General features: G+C 38.7%; 1 long non-coding RNA gene across 1 annotated transcript in view; it reads right to left on the bottom strand.

Annotated features, from left to right (window-relative positions):
* Positions 1-2,646: 2,646 nt before the first annotated feature.
* Positions 2,647-12,190, bottom strand: part of LOC125921902 (uncharacterized) — a 64,588-nt gene continuing 55,044 nt past the window's right edge. Inside the window, exons 4-5 of the long non-coding RNA XR_007457529.1 lie at positions 8,708-8,797; positions 2,647-2,951 (exon numbers count right to left, since the gene is read on the bottom strand). This is a non-coding gene — a long non-coding RNA (uncharacterized LOC125921902). The remainder of the gene's footprint in view (positions 2,952-8,707; positions 8,798-12,190) is intronic.

Raw genomic sequence — 12,190 nt, forward strand, 5'->3', positions numbered from 1 at the left:
AGCAATAGTAGAAATACTAACTTTAAAGGCCTTTGGTTGCTTGCTTAGTATTAAAAATAAAGACTAATGGTGGCTAAATAAAGCCTAGGTGGCTCAGTTGGTTAAGTCTCTGATTCTTATTTTGGCTCAGGTCAGTTCGTGGTTCGTTGGCAGTTTGCGGGTTCGAGTTCCACATAGGGCTCTTCGCTGACAGCACAGAGCCTGCGTGGTATTATCTCTCCGCCTCTCCCTCTCTCAAACTAAATCAATAAACATTAAAAAAAAAAGACTAATGAAACACAGGCTAATTAATCAAAAAAGAGGATTTTCCCCCCTCCCTTTCTTAAGTGGGATGTATACAAACAAGAGAGGTGGAATCTGATTCAGCATCTGAACAGCTATTTAAGCAGTTTGTTGTTGCTCTGTTGTTGTTCTTTTATCTAAGAATCACTGATCAAACATACACCAATAAAGCATTTACCTGGTATGCCAGAAAGCACATCTGGCTTTACTGCCTGAAAAGTTTACTAACTTTGCTTGTTAATAAGTGGCCAAGCAAGACGAACTGATCATGGCATTTCAGACATGACTGAGAGTGTGGATGTTTATACTCTCACTTCCTTCACCTTGTTTGTCAGTACACACGTTGAGGGCGTCACTTACATTCCACCGTGACGTGATGAAAGGAACTCCCTAATGGAAGTTTTCGAATGTGTAAAGGCTAACAAATCATCAGAAAAATCAAAATATGTTTCATTGGAGGCTTCTAATCATTTGAGAACCAAGAGCTGCAGTGATTACAAAATCTTCCCATCGCTGAGAAGACCTGTTTTGCCACAGGGTCACGTGAGCATAAAGCTTGGTCTCCCTGCACAAAACCCTACGCTCTGTGGAGACTGATAATACTGCGAAGTCCAAGTGGCTGTGCTGAACACAACAGGATTTGTGTGGTAAGTTCTAGTACCCCAATGTATTTAGCCATTTTCCATCTTGAGGTTTGGGGCCCACTGGCCTAGGGTTCTGAGGAAAGTGACATTCACACTGGTCTGCTCTGAGAGAGAGCCATTAGGAATATTGTGCTGATCTGCAAGCATCCATTAAAGGTTGGGTGGTCTAGAGGAAATGGCATGAACTTTGAGTCAGGTAGGCCCAGCAGTGCCAGTGACCTTATCTATGGCTTTAAACAAGTTGTTAAAACTCAAAGAACCTCGATTCCCTCTTTTATATGATGGGGTTAACAAAACCTACCTCACAGAATGTTATGAGTAGTAGTCTAACGGACATAGTAACACATGGGAATCTCATAGCGCTTCAGTAAAATTTGTTTGATTTCCATTGAAAACCTTATACTTAAAATCAGGTTCAACTGTTCAACAGAAGTGCTATATTTGGGCAAATACTGGATAGATACATTCAGACTAATTATGAAAAAGTTACCTACTATTTAAAAATCATCTTTACTTGTACCTTTCAGGAAAAATTATTTCTAAAAGGAAAAAAAATAAAAAAATTAGAATTGCATGACATAAACTTTCTGAAACACATATACATAAAATTTATCCATAGTCTCACTATTTGTTCAATGTTTTGAGGGTTCATGAAACCATTCACAAATGTGAATCACTTCTCTACCTGAAGAGCTCAGACACATCCTTAACTTTGATTCTTGAACTTCAGAGGAATCAAAATTGCAGAAGATATAAATTATCTACTCATGAGAAACTGACCTCCTAAAGTTCTTAAAGTCAGTCGCAAATGGACGTTTAAATGTCACTGAAGGAATTTACAATTTGTATTGCAAAGCAATAAAATGAAGATGGAAATAAAAGCAAGAAAAAGTATTCTGAATGTTACCCAAAAGAATTTTTTTTAAAAAATATTGCATTTCTTAGATTACACATGCATAGTGAAAAATATCTATCCGTTGTCACCTGGTGAAAGAATGACTTTGACTAAGACTTCCGAGGAAATCAAAGTTCATGTAAAGCCTGCCTCATATCCTCTGAAAGAGAATGTGGTGTGTTCGTTTATTGCCTTGTGATGCCAGATGGACTGGATTATGGGGCATGCTTTTGACCCATCTTACAAGACAGGCAAAATTCTGGAATATTCTCATTCAGCAAGAAATATTTTCTGGATATCTGCTATGTGTCAGGTTCACAACAGTGAGCAAAACTAAACATGATCCTTGTACCCAACAAGCTTGCAATAGTGGGGAGATAAATACAATAAAATAACCATCCAAATAAACATATGATTCAAAAATATTATATGAGCTCAGGGTGCTATGAGAAGGCATAACATCAGGGACTCCACTTTGACTGACAGGCATGGGGGCGGTTAGTGTTTAGTTCCAGATGTTCTCTTTGAAGAGATCACTAACTGAGACCTGAAACCCTACAGAATATATGTAGTGGGAGAGGGAAGGGGAATGAAGAAAGACTATGGAGGAGAAAAATTTCCAGAGGGAAAGTCCCAGGTACATATGAGTTACTGATACTATTCCTAAATATGATGATGGCAATGGTATGCTTATATGTTAGACACGCGTGTACGTTAGACAATATTAGGCTATGTTATTTTAAGCCATTCTGTATCAGTTCCTTATGGCTGCTGTAACAAATTATCACAAGTTAAGTGGTTCAAAACAATATAAATTTATCATCTCACAGTTCTGGAGGTCAGAAGTCTAAAATCAAGGTGATGACAGGGCTGTGTTCCTTCGGGAGACTTGTGGGGGGGATCTATTTCCTTTTCCGGCTTCTAGGAGCCACCTCCATTCCTTGTGGCCTCTTTCTCCATCTTCCTAGACAGCAACTTAGCTTCTTCTTCTTCTTTTTCCTCTGATTTCCTGCCTCCTTCTTAAGAGAACCTTTGTGATTACATTGAACACACCCACATAATCCATCTCAAAATCCTTAATCATGTCTTCGAAGTCCCATTTGCGATGTAAGATAACATATTCGCAGATTCTAGGAATTAGAACATGGACATTTAAAAAAAAAATTTAATGTTTATTTTTGAAAGAGAGAGAGAGAGAGAGAGCATGAGTGGGAAAGTGCAGAGGGACAGAGAGAGGGAGAGACAGAATCTGAAACAGGATCCAGGCTCTGAGCTGTCAGCACAGAGCCTGACACAGGGCTTGAACTTGGGAACAGTGACATCATGACCTGAGCTGAAGTCGGATACTGAACCGGCTGAGTCACCCAGGCACCCTGAACATGGACATCTTTGAGGGGTCATTATTCAACCTACCACAATCTCTATATTTCCAAATATTTTAGGTATCTTCTGACTTATTCCTTAGAGACCATGATATCACAGAAGGTCATGTTTTTAACAATAGCCTAATGCACAACTCTTTATAGAAATTAAATTATCATATTTTAAAAGCAATGTACCATTTATATGGGAAAACTGTCACCAATTATTAAAAAAATATATATATATATATGTATATATGTGTGTGTATATATATATGTATATATATATATATATATATAATCACAGTCTCTCCACTGTGACAGTTACAAACTCCAAGGCCATCTATGCCAGCACAGTGCTCCTGATAAGCTAAATAAGCACAAGCAGAAAAGTGTTTTATATCGTCGAAACAAGTATCCACCATCCCACTAGTTGAAAAAGAAAGAAAAGCCAATGGCTCTTATGATGGGGAAAGAGGTGTATTCAAATTTCATCTAATACTTCGTTTCTCAAAAATTGGGATTGAGCTTTGATGGCTTATGACAGCATATTTTGCTCAGGTCTTTTATCAAATACAGCTTTTAATACAATGTTACGTTGAAAGTGACTTGGGATTTTTTGAAGATCAGGACCCACAAGTAACCTGGGAAGCAGCTTGGGTGCCAGAGACATCTACAGGGAAACAGAAAGTAGAGACTTCTCAAGGGCTAAAACTCAGAGAAATGATGGACTAACTATAGAATACAGAAGTTTCTAGACCATGAACTGCTTGCTTTTCTTGTGCTTTGTATAATAACATTATTTCTCTGCTTAAAAATAAGCCACTTTAGGGGTCTCCCCCACTCATCTAAGGAACAGTATTTGTTTTATGCTTTTACATATAAATGCTCCTTTAAGCAGATGCTATTATGCCCATAATAAGATAAATAGACATAAGATCATTTTGCCAAATGACATGGCTAATAAGCGGCAAAACCAGGAACAAAACCATGGTGTCCTTAGGATGAGTTCTAAGGTATTTCCTACTCTCTCAGAACTTCTTCTTAGGAGGTGAAGGCCATGAGGGAAGGAAAGGGTGGGAGGGGGGGTGGAAATTACAGAGGGGGTGAGGCAAACCGTAAGAGACTTTGGATACTGAGAGCAAACTGAGGGTTGATGGGGGGGGGTAGAGGAGAAAGTGGGTGATGAGCATGGAGGAGGGCGCTTGTTGGGATGAGCGCTGGGTGTTGCATGGAAACCAATTTGTCAATAAATTATATTAAAAAAAAAAGAGAGAGAGAGAGAGGGACCTCAGTACTACACAACACCGAAGAGGTTGCAAAGCTGCTCAACAGGCAAAATTGTGGTTTAACTTACTAGGTAGGAAAATCAGCCTGGAAAATTTTATGCTGCAAATTTCTTGTTTACCTTATTTACTAATTAGCCATCCAGAACACTGGATGAACTGGTCAAACCAGTCAGAAGTATTTTAGTTCTTCCTAGCTGAAATTATTCTGGGCAAATGACCACAAAACTCTCTGGGGTGATTTTTATGTAGATTTAAGCTGATTCCCATATTAAAGCTACACTCTACTGTTTAAATTAACCAGGAATATACTCAAGAATAAGAATGAATCAACAGTGACTATTTTTTAGTTAGGTAGAATTTATATTACTTTGATCATGAAGATGTAAGCTGAATATAAGATTCTGGAAGGGGAAAAATCATATTTTTATTTGTTGTATTCCCAAACACTTGATTGATTTTTATTAAAAATTGAGTAGTCAGCTTTGCTAAGATTCTAGTTGAGCAAAGTCAATTACAGAGACAAGTTGGTTAACTCTGACCACCTCATAAACACTACACCTCACATAATTTTACTACACGGTAAACTTTCTAATAGTACTTTTTGCTTCTAAGAAATAACAACTTCTTGGGGTGACTGAGTGGCTCAGTTGGTTAAGCATTCAATTCGGCTCAGGTCACGATCTCACAGTTCGTGGGTTCGAGCCCCATGCCGGGCTGTGTGCTGACAGCTCAGAGCCTGGAGCCTGCTTCAGATTCTGTGTCTCCCTCTCTCTCTGCCCCTCCCCGGGTTGTGCTCTGTCTCTTTCTCAAAAATAAATAAACATTAAAAAAAATTTTTTTTGAAAAGAAATAAGACCTTCTTCAAGGTGACTTCTGAAAGGTGATTCCTATCTTTACTTTTCCCACTAAATTTAAAGATAAATGAGATATCAACTAGAGAATTTAATGAGTTTGTCTTCATTTCATTATCCCATCTACGACTTTATATAAGTATTTTCTGTGAACAACGTATCTGGCTGGCAAACAGTTTATGAGGTGGCATATAGAATTCAAGCATACATATAAGCAAATGCAATGAACTGACTTTTTGTTTGGAAGTTCTTGACTGCCTTAGCATTTGGCATGACACAGAGTAACTTCTTGTGGGAAGACCCTGCCTAGCCTGGCAAATAGATACGTTGTGCAGTCGCAAGATCACAGTCTCTCCACCGTGACAGTTACAAACTCCAAGGTCATTTATGCCAGCACAGTGTCCCCGACAAGTTACATAAGCATAAGCAGAAAAGTGTTTTATATCGTCGAAACAAATATCCACCATCCCGCTAGTTGAAAAAGAAAGAACAGCCGATGGCTCTCATGATGGGGAAAGAAGTGTCTTCAAATTTCATCTAATACTTCGTTTCTCACAAATTGGGATTGACCTTCGATGGTTTATGACAGCATATTTTGCTCAGGTCTTTATCAAAGGCCTGGTGATAGATCAGCTGTCATGTACCCGTTCCTCAGGATGTCTTTGTATTAAACTAATGGTCCAGCAGAGCAGCCAGTCTGACAGGCAGGTTATTTATTTGCAATCCGGTAAAAGAACTGACAACTTCATTGTTTTAATTGTTCATTTTTCATGGGCTGATGCATTAGCTCACCCGAATCTTTGTGCCTTAGTCAGAGAATAAACATCAGAATGTAAGGGCATCAGAATGACTGGGTCCATCTTAAAGTTCAAGAAGCCAGGGAGAGTCTTGGTGATGGCTGTGATTACCAGGGTCCCACAAGCATTTGGGGATTTTTTTTTTTTTTTTTTTTTTTTGGTCTTATCTCTGTCCTGCATCTCTTTCCTCTCTTTCAGGAAGACCTATGATGTCAGCTACTGATCTGATTGTTTCTTGAAACAATGTTCCTTGTTCTCACAGACTTGTGAGAGGAGAAAGACTGGAGTGGGCCTAGAGTCTCCTGTCTCAGACTGGGGACTGCCAGACAGAGGGCCTCAGACTTCAGCTTATCAAGATATTGAGAGGAGACACAGCTCAGGTCAGAGGCTCTCAGAATCACCAGGAAGGTTTCTGCTAAATAAACATAGACTGGCTTCATTCTGTGAGGTTTGATTCTAGTTCAGTGACTGTTTGGTGAGGACTAGGTACGTATATTTCTTTTTTTATTTTTTTTATTTTTTTTATTTTTTTAATTTTTTTAATTTTTTATTTTTTAATATATGAAATTTACTGTCAAATTGGTTTCCATACAACACCCAGTGCTCATCCCAAAAGGTGCCCTCCTCAATACCCATCACCCACCCTGCCCTCCCTCCCACCCCCCATTAACCCTCAATTTGTTCTCAGTTTTTAACAGTCTCTTATGCTTTGGCTCTCTCCCACTCTAACCTCTTTTTTTTTTTTTTTTTTCCTTCCCCTCCCCCATGGGTTTCTGTTATGTTTCTCAGGATATATTTCTAAAATTCTAGGATCCTGGCAAAGAGCCATTGAAGGAGAATTTAGAGCCACACCCTCAATTTACAGATAAGGTATCCAATACATTGAATCATTTGCCCAAGGTCATAGCTGTTTGGCGGCAGGACTAAAACCAGAACTGAGAGGTCCCGACCCTCAGATCAATGCTCTTTTAATTTTCTACATCACATATCATTCCCCAGGAGCTATTTGAGAGACACTCGGAGGAAGTTCTACCAATAGCTTCTGCACATGCTAATGTGTCAGGGCACAATATGGAGGTGATCATTTTTACTGAAGGCTCATCTCAAATGCTGGTCTTCAGAGAGCAGAGGACATTTCCAGAGCCCAATTACAAGCACGAAGGGGATTCCTATTAAGGTACTGGGTCCCAAATTATATTATTATTTTACTATTTTTCCTTCACACTAAATTGAGAGTGCCTCTAGGGCAGAGGCAATGTTTTATTATTTTCAATGTGCCTCACATCTCACATAAACCAAGAACCTAGAAGGTACTCAGTAAATTCTTGATGAATAAAAGAAAGAAAAAGGAAAGGAAGGAAGGAAGGAAGGAAGGAGGGAAAGCTTCTCTAGCCCAATATACATAACTGTGTAAAAGGCTGAGCCTACCCAAAAGGAGAACACTGGATCCCCATGTGGCATGTTTATATATTCATTGGCTTATTAAAAAAATATTCAACATTTACAATTATTTACAGGGCCCTGTGCTTGGTAATGATGATATAAAATTAAACAAGACTAGTATCTATTTTCAAGAACCCAACAGACTAATTTAGGAAGATGTGAAAAATTGATACAGAATAATTTGGCAAGTGCTCCAAACATGTTTAAAAAAAGCCTAAAGCATCTGAAAGAAAATAGCTTAACCCTATCATGAGGGAATCAGTGTGTCCTCAGAGAGGTGGCGTTAGAATTCAGCCTAAAAGAATGAATAGAAATTTCTTAGAAGAGAATGAATGAATAAGGTCTTTTATTAAAAGTGATTGGTACCTTTGCTTCATGGCTAGAGGGCAGGGTTTAGGAACAAGTATGATGTCAAAGATTTGTGTTGGCCCTTAAAAGTGTTTTTTTAATATCACATTGAAGGCTCAATCTGGTGCTCATAGATGACCACAGAAACATCATGATTAGACTGTTGACAGTGTGCATATTGGATTAGAGAATGGGAGCCCAATTGGGGGCCACTGAAGGCATCCTGAGAGACAAGAATATGAATTAGAGGGGTGCCTGGGTGGCACAGTTGTTTGAATGGCTGACCTCGGCTCACGACTTGATCTCATGGTTCATGGGTTTGTGGGTTTGAGCCCCATATCAGGCTTTGCACTGACATTGCAGAGCCTGCTTTGGACTCTCTGTCTCCCTCTCTTGCCCTGCCCCTCCCACCTTTCTCGTGCTCTCTCTCTCTCAAAAATAAATAAAATTAAAAAAAAAAGAATCTGAATTAGAGATCTGAAAAAAGAATGGAGATGAGGGGGAAAAAAGATTTTATTTATTTATTTATTTATTTGAGGAGGATAGTACTGGATGACAGATTGTTTAAGAGACCAGAGAGAAGGCTCTGTTTGTAAACATTTCTTTTATTGTTTGTTGTTTGTTTGTTTTTGCCATATGGTGTCTCTCTTCCAGAATGGCCTAATATTCTCACATTCCAATTACAAATGGGTTAAAAAATATGAACACATTGACTTGAGAAGGCCACAGCAGATAAGCAAATCTGAATCAGCATGCAGCCATTCTTACACCTTTGATAACACGCCTTTTCAGCCTACCTTGGCAATCACAGTACTGGCTGGAGAGGGCAGGCTGCCAGGGCAGTGGCATTGCAAGAGCTGTAGACTGGATACACCAGGGGCTCCAGACTGGAAAGCAGCATGAGCATGTGGATCAGAAGAGAGAGATGATCGTGACAATGGGACTGGGATAGGTCCTGGAAGCAAGTTCCACCCGGTTCATTTCTTTTAGGCTTGCTTTCTGAGTATATGCTCATATGGAGCACACTCCCTAAGGACACATTCAGAGTATTTCAGTTTGAAGTCAAAGTGATGATGTTCCTTGTTGGAATGGACACCTTATATACCACTGGCAACATGGTATCCCACTAGGACATTGATGGTGGTTGCCGCCCTTTCATGGAACTTGGTGGTTGCCATCTACCAGATGTGTGGATCATATTAATTAATAGCTAGCAACAACATTTCGTCTTCATCGGTGCTCCAGATAAAAGCCAAACAATAAATCACAATGCTAGAACTTCAACATTTCAATTCGATGCTGGTGGATTATGTTAAGACCCACAGAAGAAATAAATCAATTCCAAAAACCAAGAGTTAATTTTTTCATGCCTGGTTTTCAATTTTCTCATGTGTTTTCTTCCGCTACTAAAAGGTGAAAATAAATAGCACAGTTACAATTGTGGATTGTTGTTCGGAGACTCCAACCTCCAGTGGATGTTCGGAATGCAGAAACTCAAGCTGAAAAAGAGAAAGAAGTTTGTAGAAATAGGAGAAGGTAAGAATCACCAGATAGCAACTATGAGAAATGAGTGTCGTGGAGGCCTGAGGAAAGGGTCATGTTTAAAGAGCTGACATTATCTGAGTACCTAAAATGTGCCATACCTGCTCTAAGTCCTCCACCTGTATCATCTCCTTTAATGACTGAAACAATGTGAGGAAACAACTATCGTTATTTTCATTTTGTCGAGAAAACTAAGGAAGCTAAGGTGAAGTCATTTACCCAAAGCTTGCACAGCCCGAGTTAGCATTGATAATTCAGTATCATTCTCTTAAACATGACATTATTCTTCTTCCCAGGAGTTACTGCATTAACAGGGTAATATGAACATGTACTACTAGTTTATGGGTTCTTACAGAAGGTCCTATGACCTCATTTCACAGAATCAGGATAGTATAGTGAGAAAAATCTGGATTGAGCACTGGGAGTTACCAATTCCTACCCATGTGGCTCTGAGAAAGTCACCTCCTCTCTGAAGTTCATATTGTATTTTGTCACTTCCATAGCTCTATTTAGTTTTAAATTTCAAGTAATTGTTATTATTAAAGTGGTCAGTAAAACATCTCAAATGATGGAAATCTAGTACATTCTATTTTAGCATGCAGGTATATAAACTGGCTATGCTATATTCAAAACCATAGTAACTTACAAGAAAGATCAGATCCTTTAATTTTCTGTTCCTCTATGAAACAATTAGATATTAAGTTTGAGATGCGATGTCACCAATCATGACTCTTCTCAAGATCCGTGGTATGCATGTCCAATTACGGAGTTAGTGGATTGTAACAATTATACATGATGTAAGTATTTCCCTTTGTAAGGGTAAGGAAAGGTGTTAGTATTAGCCACTTAGAACTCACAGTGGATGATGAGCGCTATGGTGATTGGACAAAGAGGGGGCACTGACATAGTAAGCAGGAAACCCTGGAATCCAAAATACTTGAGTGTTCATGCTTCCACTCACATGTGTTAATACCCCCTTAAGTGCGTATACAAGAGAAAGTTTGTAGAATCCAGGGGCAGCATAATTAATAGTAATTATTTCCTTTTTTTTTTTTTTTTTTTTTTCAGATTTGCTACCAGAAGAGAGACAATTCCTTTTTGACTATTATCTTAGAGGGTTAATTTTGGGAATCCGTGTAAAATGAATCCCCAGTGAAAATTCTCTTCATATCATAATTAAGGCCAATGAACAAAAACAAATGATACTCAAATATAGTAATGAAACTTCTGCATCAGTGATCAGCTCAAACCCTGACCTGACAAACAGACGTCTACGTGGCTTTCCTGAATATTAGTCCCCTTTTGTCACTATAGAAAAAATAAAGCTTCAAAAACAGAAACATAAGGGAAGCAGTTAATGCTACTTTGGATGATAAAATAAAATGAAATAACTGTAGTAGAGTAACTACATTCTTGTCAGTTCAAATCATAAAATCATTGCTTTTAGGTCATGGCTCGTGAAAACAAATTCCTTTTCTTAACACCAGTATTTTACAGACAGATACCAATACTCACTCATAAATTTCTTTTTTTTTTTTTTTTTTTTTAACATTTTTTTATTTATTTTTGGGACAGAGAGAGACAGAGCATGAACGGGGGAGGGGCAGAGAGAGAGGGAGACACAGAATCGGAAACAGGCTCCAGGCTCCGAGCCATCAGCCCAGAGCCCGACGCGGGGCTCGAACTCACGGACCGCGAGATCGTGACCTGGCTGAAGTCGGACGCTTAACCGACTGCGCCACCCAGGCGCCCCTCATAAATTTCTACTAACATTTTCATGCACCCAATTTGCAGTATTAATTCAATGCTTACTATGTGGCAGCCACTTAGCTTACTTAGAAAAAACTCAAAGTTGATCAGATCTCAGAGTTTTCTTTATTTCAAAGTCATCATTTTATCTGAATTCCTGATGAATAAGAACAACAAGACGTTTGAAGAAAATTGGCCCCTAACTTTTGTGAATTTTCATCTCAACTTCAACTATGTTAACTGCCAACTCTCCAAAACAAACTCCAATTCAATTAGTAATAAAATATTGCAACTCTCTGTGAAGCTCTTTCTCTTCCTAATGGCAGTTTATTTGATCCAAAGTAAAGGACTGAAATGAACTACTTCCTTGTATCACTCTGTTCTTACATATTGTCCTGAATAAGCCACATTCCTTCTTAATAATTTGAAAGCATTTTCATTCGTGCCCTGGGAATGACTAGAAGAGCTTTTAATATTATTAAGTCTAGATCAAATCAATCCAGTCTAAATAGGGCATGGGACTAATGCTTCTTTAACCACTCCTCCTTCTGACCAATTATTCACAACTATATTGGTGGCCTTGTTAGAAAATCCTTGACATCTATGACCAGAGGTTCCAGGCACAGGCCACTTTCATACATTTTCCTGACAACCTTTGAACCGAGCTGCCAAGCGAAAGCTTACCATAGTCTTAAAATCCAAATGGTGATTCATTGTTTGCAAACAGAGAGACAGATTACCATTGTTAACTTGACCTTAGCCTCTAACTCCAAGTCAAAACTGTTTGAAAACATGGGCATCTTAACTAGAGCAAGACATAAATCAAATTACCCTCAACACCACAAAGAAATAAATGGTTGGCATCTTAGGAACTGTAAAGTGCCGTGGGTTTTCCTTGGAAGGTGAAGTTGGGACCGATGACAAAATACCCCATTACTTAATTGAGTTTAATAAAATATGGAGGAACAAACTTTGCCATGGTTTCAAGT

The sequence above is a fragment of the Panthera uncia genome, chromosome C2, assembly GCF_023721935.1.
Source record: "Panthera uncia isolate 11264 chromosome C2, Puncia_PCG_1.0, whole genome shotgun sequence".
In the NCBI taxonomy this organism is placed as follows: domain Eukaryota; kingdom Metazoa; phylum Chordata; class Mammalia; order Carnivora; family Felidae; genus Panthera; species Panthera uncia.